A 16494-nucleotide genomic window follows, 5' to 3' on the forward strand; every position below is an offset into this window, starting at 1 on the left:
TTAATGCTCATGTGTGAAGTTGATGTTTCGCAAGTTATTCTGATCTTCTATGTATGTACTCATGTCATAATTCCTGTAACACTGACGTATATGTCTATTTCTATCCTTTTGTAAAGCCTGTACTACAAATGTTATCTGTATTATTATGTTCTTTAATGATGTATTGTGTACCTTTGTTATTGTATTCTTATGTTATTAAATTGTAATTGTCACCAGTTCATAATATTATTAACTTGTTAGTTACATTTCACTGCACACGTTTCTGTTGGTCATAGTATGTGGACAATATGTGAGAAGTAGGGACTGTTAGTGTTTGCACGTGTGTTACTAATTCAGCAAGGGACTGGATAACAGCATTGCTGGTTCTAAGGACAATTCCAAAAACTTTGTGAGTGCACAAGTGGTGGCTTATGGACTTGCTATATTCTCTGCAAGACTCTTTGATGGTGAATGTGCACCTGCACAATCGCAACAGATGGCTGCTGGTCATCTCTACAAGGACTACAGTGGGTCTGCATCTCTGGTGGCCCACCAATACCATTACCTCTACAAGGACTACAGTGGGTCTGCACCTCTGGTGGCCCACCAATACCATTATCTCTACAAGGACTACAGTGGGTCTACATCTTTGATGACCCACCATGCCATTATTTCTACAAGGACTGCAGTGAGTCTGCGCCTCTGGTGGCCCACCAATACCACAATCTCTACCAGGACTACGGTGGGTCTGCTCTGTGATGACCTACCTACCAATATTCGTCAGAACTTCGAATGACTCTGCTGTGGGTTTGCTCTGTTGTGGCCCATTACCTGTCAGCATGTCGAGAGTCAGCACTGTCTTTCCGTTGGAAGGACAACACTACTTCTTCAAGACTGCATGGAAATCCACTACTTCTGTGTGCAATTTCTTTTACTAATGAGACTTTGTGAAAAAAAACTGTAATTACTAATATGATGAATGATTAGGACTATCTTTATGGACTGTGAGAAAATTTTAGCTTTTGACCAACATAATATCAATAAGTGTGTGCATTTGATTTCTTTGTTATTGTAATTATGAAAAATTTTTCAAATCTGTATTGGCCACTGCCCAATCCAATTTGTAAAAATTTTTGTGGGGAGCATGGGGGCTATGTAAGTAGGCTGTTTATGTTTTCTTATTGGCAACGTTACGTAGCGCTCAATATGAAAATCACTGGCTGTGCTGTGTGCAGTCTGTGGCTAGTTTGCATTGTTGTCTGCCATTGTAGTGTTGGGCAGCGGCAGCTGGATGTGAACAGCGCGTAGCGTTGCGCAGTTGGAGGTGAGCCGCCAGCAGTGGTGGATGTGGGGAGAGAGATGGCGGAGGTTTCTAATTTGTCATGAACTGATATATATATTATGACTTGTGATGATATTAAGGTAAATACATTGTTTGCTCTCTATTAATATCTTTCATTTGCTAACTATCCCTATCAGTAGTTAGTGCCTTCAGTAGTTTGAATCTTCTATTTAGCTGGCAGTAGTGGCGCTCGCTGTATTGCAGTAGCTTGAGCAGTGGAGATTTTTGTGAGGTAAGTGATTTGCGAAAGGTATAGTTTAACGTTAGTCAGGGCCATTCTTTAGTAGGGAATTTTGAAAGTCAGATTGCGTTGCGCTAAAAATATTGTGTGTCAGGTTAAGCACAGTCTCGTGTATAAATTGTTCAAAGGGGACGTTTCAACAGAACATTTGACTTGAAACTTTAAGAGTATTTTACGTAAATATTCTGGTCATGCTACAGTTTCAAGTGGAGATTCAACTTAACAGCTGTACAACTGGAGACACAAATGGTTCAAATGGCTCTAAGCACTATGGGACTTGACATCTGAGGTCATCAGTCCCCTACACTTAGAACTACTTAAACCTAAGTAACCTAAGAACACCACACATCCATGACCGAGGCAGGATTCGAACCTGCAACCTTAGCATCAGCGCGGCTCCAGACTGAAGCTCCTAGAACCGCTCTGCCACCGACTCAAGTAATTAGGGCGGGTAGTAGCGAGATGGAATCGTGAGAAATTATAGTAAGTCCCTTATCCAGAAATTATCTTGAGCAGTACAGTACACTTTAGGCACGTACGTTTCGAGCGAAGTTGTAAGGCTCCCCATGTTTCGACAACCAAAACAGTGTCAGAAAGCTGTGACAAAAGCAGAGAGCTGTTCACTGCAAACTTAAACTTAGCCAAAAGGCTCAGAGACAAACAAGAGCCAAGAGAGGCGAAAATAAGCGTAAGGAGAGTCATGCGTGAAGAGTTCGACGAATTCGGAAGTAAAATTCTGTCTATCGACTTAATAAAAAATTCGATGAAGGTCTGGTCTAATAACTAAACGTATCGAAGCCATGTGTCGAGAAAATTTGTGATATTGAAACGGAAGATGACACAGAAAAGGCCGAAATACTAAACGTCTTTTCCCGTAACTGGTCCACAGAGAATTACTTATTTAAATCGAATACGATTCTACAGAGAGTATGCGAAAGAACTACCCTGTTTTCTAGCAGCTGTGTGTCATCTTTGTAGAATCGAAGCGTCCCTAATGATTGGAGAAAACAGAAAAAGGTCGTCAAATAGACGTACAAAACTAATTTCCTTGCGTTGTCCTGTAGTGTAAATTTGAAGCATATTTTATCCTTGCGTTTTATGAAATTTCTGAAGACCGAAGATTTCCCCTCTAAAACTTAACATGGGTTTTGAGAACAACAAGCCAAAGAAGTGAAGAATTTGAAGTGAATAGATGTTCTGTTCGTCTCGGAACACCATATAACCACAGGATTACGAAAGTTAAGTGTTTGTAGACTAGCATCATTTTCGTGTGAGTGAACATGGAGAAAAAGAGTTTCTACATGTGTCATAGTTGGACACAAAGTCAAAAGTATTGATAAAATCAGTTTTTGTCTAGGTCAGAGCCTGAAAGCACGTGCTTCTGGCTTAATACTGCAGAACACTTCTCTTGTACTTATAACTTTCTACAGATGACCCCCAGGTAACTTACATTTAAAACTAAATGTTTGACTGAACTGAAGAGGTTCTAGCAACAGAAAATTGTGGGTCATTAGCAGCAGCGAGAAGTCTCGAGATGTAGAAGGAGACGTACAAGTACGATCGAGCGTACGCCGATGTAGTGTTATATGACCATTAACTTTCACAATAACTTGTAAGAACGATTAAGTTAGCCACAAATAGAAATTTTGGGCAGTAGTAAAGTTACCTAAATTCGAAGGAATATTGAGAACGGGAAGTCGTATTGAAACGTCCCCTTAGAAAAATTATAAATGACTGCACTTAAACTGACATACAATATTTTTAGCGCAACGCAATCTGACTTCCAAAAATCCCTACAAAAGAATGGCCCTGACTAACAATAACCTATACCTTTCATGAATCACTTACCTCACAAAAATCTTCGGTACTCAAACTACTGCAATACAGCGTGCGCCAATACTACCAGCTGAATAAAAGATTCTAAATACTGAAGGCACAAACTAGTGATAGGCATAGTTAGCAAATGAAAGATTTTGATTGAGAACAAACAATGTATTTACCTTAATAGTGTTCAAAAGTCATAATATATATATATATATATATATATATATATATATATATATATATATATATCAGTTCATGACATCCAGTCTTACAAATTTACTGTCTCTGATTGACACACGTCCAGATCTTCCGCTCTCAAAACTCCGCCATCTCTCTCCCCACACCCACCACTGCTGGCGGCTCACCTCCAACTGCGCAACGCTACGCGCTGTTAACAGCCAACTGCCCACTACAATAGCATATACTCCAACAATGCAAACCAACCACAGCCTTCACACAGCACAGCCAGTGATTTTCATACAGAGCGCTACGTGGCTTACCAATATAAAAATCCAAACAGCCTACTTACAGTACGTGTGTTACATTCCGTTTCGCAGTTCAGTGCTATGATACCGTGGCGTAATTGGGTAGGCGGAGCGCCGAGTTAAGCAACTAGAAAGAGAACGCAGTGTCACCGGTCAACATAGGACGTGACAAAAAGCAGCCCGCCGCACAACCGGGTGTCAATATCGAGGTCGGTTCAAAAATGGCTCTGAGCACTATGGGACTTAACTTCTGAGGTCATCAGTCCCCTAGCACTTAAAACTACTTAAACCTAACCAACCTAAGGACATCACACACATCCATGCCCGAGGCAGAATTCGAACCAGCAATCGTAGCGGTCGCGCGGTTCCAGACTGTAGCGCCTAGAACCGCTCGGCCACCTCGGCCGGACATCAAGGTCGGTAATCGGGTTACTTACCCCAGGCTAGCAACACCAGAATATTCATCAACTTAATGGGGAATAATGACAGCAGGCATCAGCAGCAGGAAACCCTATTTAAGGTTTGGCAGCCAGCTCGTCAACCTTGCCCGACGTGAGGCGTGGAGTGACGCAGAGCCTGTGCCACCTAGCGCCGCCAGCAGTTCAGAGTCGTCGCCGTCATCGCAGTCACCGTAATAGTCACCGTCGTAATGCATGTCGTCGCCTAGGAGGCGGCACAGTGAAGCCGCCGCCGAAACTATGGTCGGGTGCCGCTGACAGGTAGCCGCCTGTCATGGGAGTCACCGACTGGGGTGCCTTGTGGTAACTCACCATGGACATCATTCTGAAACGCTGCCGCCACAAACGCTGTGACTGGGTCAGGAGCCGGGGCCATGGTCCGTCTACGCCAGACACCCACCAACTGGGATAGTCGCAATGACCCATCCAACTTCAGCCGCGTCCCCCCACCACCAACCCTTTAAGCCAACACCACAACAACAGAGACCCGCGGTGCGTGGTGCCTGCCGCCGCAGTACAGCCCAGCGAGGCCAGAGCGCTGCTGTCGAGGCAGCAGATTCCATTTAACACCATAGGACTGTAGCTGCTACAGTCTCCACACCATGCACCCGTGTGAGTGGCCGCCGGCCCCTTCGACGCCGCCGAAAATACTGAAACGTCTCTGAAGAGTCGTTTCATAGACGCTTGTCTCACTGGATCCAATGCATCCTATTCTGTCCACCACCTGATTGCGGTTTAATTTATTAACTCTCCCAAAAATACTGAGCAATCAAACTTAGGCTTATCAAATGATATTATGTTTGATTTTTTTGATCCATAGGAAATCATGTCCTGTATTTATTACGTTTTTCCCTTCACCCTACGCTATGTGTGCGTGAATCTGACTGAATGAGTGTATTTACGAATGGTTTCGGATTTCTTTTCTCGGAGACGCTGAGTTGATTGTCGTCTGCTAGGGGCAGGTGATGTTTGCTTCTCGTTTGGAGGGTAACACAGGATGACCATCTTAGGATCCCAGTACCTGGACAGAGAGGGTCACGCCTTTTAATATGAGACTGTTTTGTCTGTCAGGTTGGCGGGGGGAGCTTACCCCTCTGGTAGCTTCCGTTGCACCGGTAGTTAAGCGAAGCTCGGTGGAGAAAGGACTCTCTGCAGTTAGCGGTTGGTGAGTACAGTTCGTAGATCCTGGAGAGCGTTTCTGCCTTGCCGAGTTAATTTTATTTGGTGACGGCAAAATCATTCTGCTACTGCACCATTAAAATTTCTTACATTTCTGTCTGGTTTAATGTCTAATTTCTGAACGGTTAACTCGTAACCAAGTTTACCACGTGCTGAAGTTCGGATTCCATGTGGTGTATCTACTATACACACCTTGGGAATCGGCTAATCCTCTTTCCAAGCTAGTGCATGAGCAAAATGGTGACAGGTATCTCTCTGAACTATTTCTGTGGTGGGTATGCAGATGGAATGATTGAATTATTGTGTTCAACTTCCCTTTTGTGTGTTTTTCCTTTTTTAATTGCGCTATTCTAGCATATTTGGCGAATTATTTAGTTAAATTTTTCATACAGGCACTAGTCATGTATATTCTTAGAATGTGCATAAAATTCAGTGATTAAATAAATGTGCTACGTAAAAGATAAACCCTGCGTTCTTAATATTTCTCATTGATGAAAGTTTTCAAATAAATTTTCTATTCCTTGATTTTTTTAAGTTAATCTGCTTGCTTGTGATGAACATAATGGGAGAAATTTACCGTCTAGTAAGGTCATCCGAAGACCAGTATCAGTTGCAAAGCGATTTAGAAAAGATTGCTGTATGGTGTGGCAGGTGGCAGTTGACGCTAAATAACGAAAAGTGTGAGGTGATCCACATGACTTCCAAAGAAATCCGTGGGAATTCGGTTACTCGATAAATAGTACAATTCTCAAGGCTGTAAGTTCAACTAAGTACCAGGGTGTTAATATTACGAACCACTTCAGTTGGAAAGACCACAAAGATAATATTGTGGGGAAGGCGAGCCAAAGGTTGCGTTTCATTGGCAGGACACTTAGAAGATGCAACAAGTCCACTAAAGAGACAGCTTACACTACGCTCGTTGGTCCTCTGTTAGAATACTGCTGCGCGGTGTGGGATCCTTGCCAGGTGGGATTGACGGAGGACATCGAAAGGGTGCGAAAAAGGGCAGCTCGTTTTGTATTATCACGTAGTAGGGGAGAGAATGTGGCAGATATTATACGCGAATTGGGATGGAAGTCATTACAGCAAAGACGTTTTTCGTCGCGGCGAGATCTATTTACGAAATTTCAGTCATCAACTTTCTCTTCCGAACGCGAAAATATTTTGTTCAGCCCAACCTACATAGGCAGGAATGATCATCAAAATAAAATAAGAGAAATGAGAGCTCGAACAGAAAGGTTTAGGTGTTCGTTTTTCCAGCGCGCTGTTCGGGAGTGGAATGGTAGAGAGATAGTATGATTGTGGTTCGACGAACACTCTGCCAAGCACTTAAATGTGAATTGCAGAGTAGTCATGTAGATGTAGAAAAAAATCAACTTAATTAAACAAACTCATTGACATACGACATACAATGCTGTTTATCTTGTTAGTGTCTTTAAAAAAATCGTAATTTCATTGAGTTGCTAATTTCCAGTTCGGTCTTTTCCTAATTGTTAGGAAGGGCTTGGGCTGGTGGCGACCCTGTAATTTTTAAATTTCTAATTGTCCCTGTGAGGTGGCTTAACCAGAAAATGCACAGAAGGTTTACATTTCCATAATTCTAGGTACGTAACGTATGTCGAGCCCTGGCTACGATCCGTTTACAGTTCTACAAACATACTTTACAATATTAGGAGCGGAAGCCAGGGGGCATACAACCAATGTATTGCAAGTGACCAATAAATTTCGTAATTCTGCCATCTGTAGACACCCACCCACCATCCTCTTCCTTACGCCCAACAGAGAACCCACGTTCGATCCTGAGCGACGGGGAGTGCCTGTAAATACGGCCTTACACACTGTTATCAGATGTGGCTATTTACAATGTGTAAATAATCTATCAGATAACGTCAGAAGTAGCATTGGTCTCTTTACGGATGGTGCTGTTGTATACGGAGAAGTAGAAAATTGTAGCGAATTGCAGGAACGCCTGTAGAGGATGGGTGCTTGGTAACTGATATAAATAAAATTAACGTATTGCTAATAAATAGACAGAGAATCCCATTATTGCTGAACCACCAAACAAAGCAGTTACTGCCATAAAATATCTCAGAGTCTGCATACGGAGCGATTTAGAGTGAAACGACCAGATAAAATTAAATGCTGGTGAGGTAGATGCCGGCCTGAGATTCATTGGAAGAATCCTCAAGAAATGTAATTCATCAGCAAAGAGGTATCTTATTTGAATATTTCGCGGCAGTAAGGGTGAAAGCGTCATGGATAAACACAAACCCCAACTCCAGTGGCCGGCCGCTGGTGGCCGAGCGGTTCTGGCGCTACAATCTGGAACCGCGCGACCGCTACGGTCGCAGGTTCGAATCCTGCCTCGGGCGTGGATGTGTGTGTTGTCCTTAGGTTAGTTAGGTTTAAGTAGTTCTAAGTTCTAGGGGACTTATGACCTCAGCAGTTGAGTCCCATAGTGCTCAGAGTCATTCAACCCAACTCCAGTGGGAGGAGCTGTAGAGTTGTAGAGACACAAGAGTGCATCTGTACGGAAGCACAGTGGTTACAACAGGCCAACTTGAGTGTCCGTTAGCCTAACGAGCTTCATGGGACCCATTCAGCCTGCTGCACCTGACAACAGGTTTCGCTATCAGTCCATCGTCATTAGTCAGGTGTACAGGGTGAAGCGAAATTCGCGCACTCGGGCTTCACAGCGCTACTCCCCACATTCCAGAGACAAAAGAATGTTTCTCACAATATTTCGTCCTGCGAGTACATCTGGCAGAAAAAGTACGTTAATAAGTGGCAACTGGCAACACCGTAACCACATGTACGGTAACTACCTCTGTCAGTAGATGTTACTTTTGCTGTACAGTTAGTGCGGTAGGTAGAGTTTTGGAATAGCATGCAGCAGGTCGATGGTTCGATCCTGGGTTGAGGCATATGTTTTTTATTTTGTAAATGTAGTCCAGATGGTACGGTATCTGGCATCTTATTCGTCAACAGAGAGTGCAGTGGGTCCCCTAGAAAACAACTGCACTTACATACTACAATCGTCGAAATGGAAGATTGGTCAGCTTTGAAAGAAGCCACTTCCACGTCATGGGCGTGAATTTATTTCGTTAGGGCCTTATGTTGCCAGTATGATTAGCAATGTGCTTAGCGAATAATGTCCAAACGCAGTTACATGTATCATCACCATGGTCGCACTGATTATGTCTCTCAACACTGAGTCAGGGAACCGCATGCTGTTTAGCACGTATCTCAATCCATTATTACTATTATTATTGTCATTATTATTATTATTCTATCGACAGGATTGTGAAAGCATCACGTCTATTACCGTTAGGGAAACAACGTAATTCGAAACCCAAATTTCTCAATTAGCGATGTGAGGATGAATCACGCAGAACAATATCCGTCAGAGGGGCAATGCGTGTTAGGTGGAACAGCGCGTTGGACTAACGGTGTGTTTTTACTGTAAGCGCTGTACACCAACCAGGGACTAGTTGCAAGCAGAGTGATGCGCGCACGACAGACTCCAATGTACAAGCACACACGTATCGAGTTCTCTCATTGTAAACATCTAAATTGGTGTAGCAGACGTATGGGACACACAAGTGATGAACAAGTGGATATGCTTCTGGTCCTTGGTGTATCTGATAACCCGGCTGGTGGTGGCGCCCTTGAATATGCTGCTAGATATCCTCGTCGGCGCCATCCAGATAAAAATGTATTTCTTCAACTGGAGCTGCATCTACGGGAGTCAGGTTCTCTTCTTCCACCATCGCGTGATAGAGGTCATCCATGGGTTGGGTTGTTTCGGGGAAGGAGACCAGACAGTGAGGTCATCGGTCTCACCGAATTAGGGAAGGACGGGGAAGGCAGTCGGCCGTGCCCTGTGAAAGGAACCATCCCGGCATTTGCCTGGAGAAATTTAGGGAAATCACGGAAAACCTAAATCTGGATGGCAGGACGCGGGATTGAACCGTAGTCCTCCCGAATTCGAGTCCAGTGTCTAACCACTGCGCCACCAGGCTCGGTGGGGTTGTCCATGTCCTCGCCGTACTATGGCCACTGAGGAAACTATTCTGGAGGTCATACACCAAGAACCTCGGTGACGTAACTGTAGCGTAGCAATGCAGCTGCGGGACTCGCAACGCACGGTCGTTAACTCGTGCACGACCATGGGCTGCACCCATATCATTCCGTTTTCACGCAACACCTGCATCCTCCAGATCGCCATCAGCGGACGCATTTCTGTAAATGGTTCCAACAACCACAGGAAGCCAACATTGACTTCGTGAACACCGAAATATGATCGGTTGAAGCAGCATTCAGTCGTTAGGGTGTCTTCAATGAGCTCAATTCCCAACATTGGTGTGAGGTTAACCCGCACTTCACCCGCGATCGTAGGTATCAAGTTTGTATTGGTATCAAAGGCAGAGCTGGAATATTGGGTGACAGGTGTTTGCGCCCTACATGTTGCGTGACCGGTCAACTGCATGAAGGTATCATGCATTCCTCTGCCTGATTCGCTGGAAGATGTTCAACTACATGTTCGGCAGAGAATATGTTCCCAACATGATGGTGCACCTCCACAGTCTGGAATTAATGTGCTACGGTATTTGAACAGGAAATTTCCAGGGAAATAGCTCGGACATGGAGGTCCAGTTGTATGGCCACCGGGTTCACCTGACCTAAACCTCCGAGACTTCTTCCTGTGGGGATACCTGAAGGAGCATGTGTACTCTACTCCGCCGACGAATATACAAGAATTGGTAGCGCTTGTTCATGTTGCTCTTGTTACTGTGGACGCAGCTTTGCTGCGAAAGATCGAGAGCTGTATTACCTGGCGAGTTGCGCAATGTTTGGACGTGCAGGGAGGTCGCTTTCAGGATCTGTTCTGAGGACAACGTATTCTGTTGTGAAGATCTTGCGTTCATTAATATGGACATTATCATTGTAACTGGTTGCTAATGTGTGACATCTGAGCACTCATAGTATAAGTGACAATTAGATGTTGTGTTATTGTATGTGCTATCATCTTTAGCATCTCGGAATTTATATTGTTTTTGTAGTTATTCTGGTCTGTAACAGGTCATTTGTATCAACTGTCTGTTTCTTATTTGTCTAAACACATACATGTTATGTTCAGCGTTACAAAATGTTGTAAATTTAAGAGACATGTGATCTAAGAAACGGTGTACAGTATGAAATGTCAGGATGAGATCCGCAAATAATTGTATTTCGCCCGAATCCAGGATCGAACTCACGACCTACTGCATGCCAACCCAAAACTCTATCCACTGTATGAGGTGTACTGATTGAAACGTGTGTGCTCTCAGAGGTAATTACCGTTCATGTGGTACAGTGTTGCCAGATCGCCACTCTTTAACATCCTTTTTCTGCCGAGTGTGCTCGCCGGACGAAATTTTGTGAGAGAGTCGAACTTTACCCTGTATATTTGCGTAGGTTGCTTCACTGCAGTTCATTTCTCATAACGGCGGGGGCATCAAAATGAGCAAACCAAGCTTAAAAGAGGTCAAGGAGAAGTTAAGAATTGGGGAACATATACCAGCCTCGGAAAAGGTCGCAAGTCCAGCAGGGTAAAACTTGTAGTGTGTTTATCAGGCAGCTTCAGAGAAATCGGTAGGCGTCCCGCAACGCAAACTGTCTAAAAACTAAGTAAACATTCATTCGGCAACTCTTACTATGTTACGACAAGTCTGCAAATCTAACCAGCAGTTTAGCCAGTGCACAGAAAATTTTAAGGAGGACGAAGACTGGGTGGCCCTCAAGTGTGTGGAAATGTGTGCTGAAGACCTGAGGAACGTAGCAGTATACAGACCTTCTAAATTTAGGACAAACAGTGATTGAAACAGGAAAAAAGGGTGACTCGGTGGATACCAGAAACCACATTCTGGTTGTATGCAACGTAGTGCGAAGACAGTTTAGTATGAAAGAAAAGTACTTTTCCGATTAGCGTAATAATAGAAAACGCTCTTCGGTTTTGCTAAAATGCATTTCGAGAATTTAGAATGAACTGTTTTCCCACTCTGAATCAGAGAACCTGCAATACACATTCTGGAAAAAGTAATTAAAATTGATATAAAGGAGGCGTATTTTGGTGGAACACACCATGGTAACAGAAACTAAACTTCCAAAATGTTACTTTAGCTGGTATTGCAGTGTAACAGATCTTCAGTTTCTTATGTGCAAAGGGTCTCGGCTTCCAATGATGATTCTCATTAATACAAAAAACAAATATCAGAGATGGTCTGATGATGGTTCCAATTGAGAATAGTCAGCTGTGAGTTAACGAGCATTTCGCTCTCATTTAAGTATATGGCCGAAAGAGTCAACCTTCAGCCAATGTGAAACGAACCCTGTCGTCCAGAACTGCGTGTCACAAAGGGCGCAGGTTCACCAAGTGATGGGGAAACTCACAGGCGTCTATTGTCTACTGAGGCCTAAGCGCTTTAGTGTGTGAGTGAGACAGAGGAGAAACTATGTCATAGGGAAACCCAGCTAAATCCGTTTGTGGTCAATGAGATGTAGCAGTGTTAAATATGGCGGACCTAAGATCGGTCATAAAGGGAAATATTCATGAGAACTGTTTAATTCTGTAGTAATGCAAGGAATCAAGCCACAGTAATTTTAATCCCCCATCCTCCATACATTTTCATGGTGATCCCAGTAAAACTTGAATATTTATCTTATCTATAACAGTTTAGGATTCAGTGTTGAAGTTGAAATTAACAAGTTTTGTAACGAAGGCCTAAGTACTAAAATATGAACGCTTTGGTCGAACTTAACGATCGATGTTTCATACATAAGAGCATCATTAAAATGACAAACGTTGCAAATATCAACTCTCTAACTTTATATGTTTAAAAGGTATAGTAAATATAAATTATCAGTATTTTCAGTTAAGCATCAGATCATTTCCTCCACAGAAAACACATTGAACGATGACAACATGACACCTTATTGAACCATTAGGTAACAGAACATTTAATATAAAGTTTAGTGTATAATAGTTACATTCGTTCTTTATTTTTATCAGAAAGCACATTGGTGCAAGGCTGCTGGCCGTGAAATTCAAAGTTAAGAAGGAAATTGTGTTGGTTCTATGTAAAAGAATTTAACAATGGGTATTATTGTTACTTTATTTAGAACTTGAAAGTGGTTAAGTTTTAATTATTTAAACACGTTAAAATGTAAAATAATGTAGAATAATCTGTAACCAATCAGATGGACGGCTTCAGGAAGGGAAACTGCCCTAGTCAGTTGGGCGAAGATATTCGGAGCGCGGCAAACGCGGCCGGAGGGACAGTTCTGCTGGAGACACAACACGCGTTGTGAGGTATCGTGGGACTTAGCCTCTGAGCGGTGAGCAACCGCGCTTCTTGTGAGCTCTATCTTTTCGCGTCGATAACTTGTATCGCGATGAGATTGTGAATGATCGAACTGCGTCAATTGGATATGCGCTCGACTGTAACAGTAACTCCTACATGCGACCACTTTCGCTGTTAGTTTGGTCTCTGAATAAACATTATTCTAAGCAAATCGCAACTGTGTGGCCTACATCATTTATGGGTCGTTAGTTTAGTTGCTGATATTACTATTACTGTTATTATATGTTCTACTAACTTTGTATTTCGCAAACTTGGCGTCAGACAGGCAATTTAAAAAAAAAGGTCACAAGTGTCTAATTTAGAGCGTGTCATGCCACACGTGCGGTTCAACCCCGAGACGAGTTTGAGCCAAGAAATTTCGACGAAGAGGAACCACATGTGAGCTCGAACATCTTTGGGAAGTAAGGTCGCACAGTACAGATCAGAAGACGGTGCAGTTGCTGGAAAACCATTCCTATCGAAATAAATGAATAAGCCCGGAAAACTCAGAAAAGGAAACAAGTGTAAGTAAAATCCACCATTTTCTGGCCTACAATGACCCAAAATGAGTACGTATTTCATTGAGTGTCGTCTTGTGTTACTCGGGTATTTTCATCAACTTTCGAACCCTACTCTTAATACTACAGTGGAAGCGTGCAGACTGCTACATGGTGTACCACCGCGGGAAGACTGGCAGGCAAGCAAGATTTCCGTAACCTGCCTGGGATGGGCATAGCTTGGCTTGGATGGGAGTAAAGCAACCCGCCCGTTCTGCAGACAATTTGCGGCAGGCAGCCAGTCTGGCTGACAGGTAAGCGTTGGCATGTTGAAGGCGGAATGTGTACACCTCTGACTGGAATAGGAAAAAGGGCAAATAATACTGGTACACATAGTCTCCGCCATCACACACCGTAAGGTGCTTTTGGGGTATACATGTAGATGTAGATGTACATGTCATAGGAACACACAGGGTACATGTAAGATTGCAGTGTAGCAATCAACTAGTTAACAGTACAGTGGGGCCGGCCGGAGTGGCCGAGCGGTTAAAGGCGGTACAGTCTGGAACCGCATGACCGCTACGGTCGCCGGTTCGAATCCTGCCTCGATCATGGATGTGTGTGATGTCCTTAGGTTAGTTAGGTTTAAGTAGTTCTAAGTTCTAGGGGACTTCTGACCACAGCAGTTGAGTCCCATAGTGCTCCGAGCCATTTGAACCATTTTTGAAGTACAGTGGGAGCAGCTATACTCGTATGTTAGTGGTAGATTTTGCTGTTAGCTCCACGTTGGATATTAATTTACGTGGTCATGTGTTCTTTGTACTGTCCCGTTGGAGATGCCAAAAACGATAACTGAAGATATAAACTGCTGCAAATACTTGGGTGAAGTATTTGAATTCGTTCTGAAGCACTAATAGTTGCATAAGGTGCAGGAATGTAATTAAAGCATATTATTATCGTCTGTATTTCGACAGGCTGTATTTGTCTTAGCTTCCGGCTAGATTTCATTTAGTTATTGTGCACAAATACACTCATGCTCATAAATTAAGGATAATGATGAGACATGGTGAAACAACGCTCTGGTGGGCTTTTTGCGGGTTTAAATCACTTCGGGGTATGACCATGCGGTGCATTTGACCTGCGGTCGTCGTACTGTGGTGCTGGCTACAGTCCACATACTCAGAGGTATGTTGGCGCATGTCAGAGTACGGTGCAGCGAGTAAGTGTGCAGACGTTTTAGGACGTGCTAATGGCGACTGTGTGTCTAAAATGGCTCAAAGAACACTTATTGATGACTTTATGAGGGGTAGAATACTGGGGAGACTGGAGACTGGTCAACCGAAACAGGTCGTAGCAAGGGCCGTGTCCCACAAAGTATTATCTCAAGATTATGGCAACGATTCCAACAGACAGGAAACATGTCCAGGCGCTACAGTACGGACGTCCACAGTGTACAACACCACAAGAACAACGACATCACACCATCAGCGCCCGCAGATGGCCACGGAGTACTGCAGGTAGCCTTGCTCGGGACACAACTGCAGCCACTGGAACAGTTGTCTCCAGACGCACAGTGTACAGACGACTGAACAGACATGATTTATTCGCCAGGAGACCTGCAACGTGCATTCCACTGATCACTGGTCAAAGGAGAGCCTGTAGAGCCTGGTGTCAAGAACATAGTACTTGGTCATTGGAACCGTGATCCCAGGTTATGTTCACGGACGAGTCCAGGTGTAGTGTGAACAGTGATTCTCGCCGGGTTTTAATCTGTCGTGACCCAGGAACCAGATACCAACCCCTTTAAGTACTTGAAAGGGACCTGTATGGAGGTTGTGATTTGATGGTGTGGGGTGGGATTATAATTAGTGTACGTACACCCCTGCATGTCTTTGACAGAGGAACTATAACAGGTCAGGTGTATCGGGACGTCATTTTGCACCAGTATGTCCGCCTTTTCAGGGGTACAGTGGGTCCCACCTGCTCCTAATGGATGATGACTCCCTTCCCCACCGAGCTGCCATCGTGGAGGAGTACCTTGAAATAGAAGATATCAGGCGAATGGAGTGGCCTGCCTCTTCTCCAGACTTAAGCCCCATCGAGCACGTCTGGGACGTTCTCGGTCGACGTATCGCTGCACGTCTTCAAACCCCTACGACACTTCAGGAGCTCCGACAGGCACTGATACAAGAATGAGAGGCTATACCCCAGCAGCTGCTCGACCAGCTAATCCAGAGTATGCTAACCCGTTGTGCGGCCTGTGTACGTGTGCATGTTGATCATATCCCATGTTGATGTCGGGGAACATGCGCAGGAAACAGTGGCGTTTTGTAGCACATGTGTTGCGGGACTGTTGTGTGGCACCACATTATGCATTTATCTTTAATTTATGAGCATGAGTATATATTCCAAAGTAAGCAAGATTTTTCTTTCATAAACACATTTTACAAAAGAGACAATAACACATGTATAGGCATTTTTAAAATAATTATCAATGGATCGCCTTCCTTGCTGGTATCTATTCCTTTGAGGGAAAAGGAACTTTGACTGGTTGAGTTTAAAAAGAGTCCTGCAGTATACTTTAGTCACAGATTGTTTAAGAATGTGCTGGCGTCGATCATATCAAAGTGTACGTGCAGGACAGCTTTGTGTCCATGCGAAGGGCGATGTGGAACTTGCTCCAACTGCTTCAGGCACTTAGTGATGATATCTCTGGCTAATGGGGTAAGGGAGAGGAACCAGCGTCTGGTGAGACGAAATATTACTGTTCGGAATCCAGCTAAATCGATATTCCGCCAATCAATATTACGCAGCGTCGAAAAACACAGAGTTCAAAGTTTTCCTGTTCAGATGCTCTCTGCAGATAGCTACTTCTCCTCCAGAGCCTCTCTTAGCGTCTTCACTTGCAAACTTTTCATCCAGACTTATAGCTCACCTAGGGCGAGAGGCTCTCATTTGTCTGAGGCTGAACATTGACGCAGGCAGAGACGAGTAGCTGGTAAAGGGCCAATTACTGATTTAGCTGCCACCCTCTGTCTGCTAACCTACGGCAATCACAGTACGCACACCATGGATGTAAATGTTTTGTTAAGATACACATTAACATC

This window comes from Schistocerca serialis, chromosome 1, assembly GCF_023864345.2.
Source record: "Schistocerca serialis cubense isolate TAMUIC-IGC-003099 chromosome 1, iqSchSeri2.2, whole genome shotgun sequence".
NCBI classification, from domain to species: Eukaryota; Metazoa; Arthropoda; class Insecta; order Orthoptera; family Acrididae; genus Schistocerca; species Schistocerca serialis.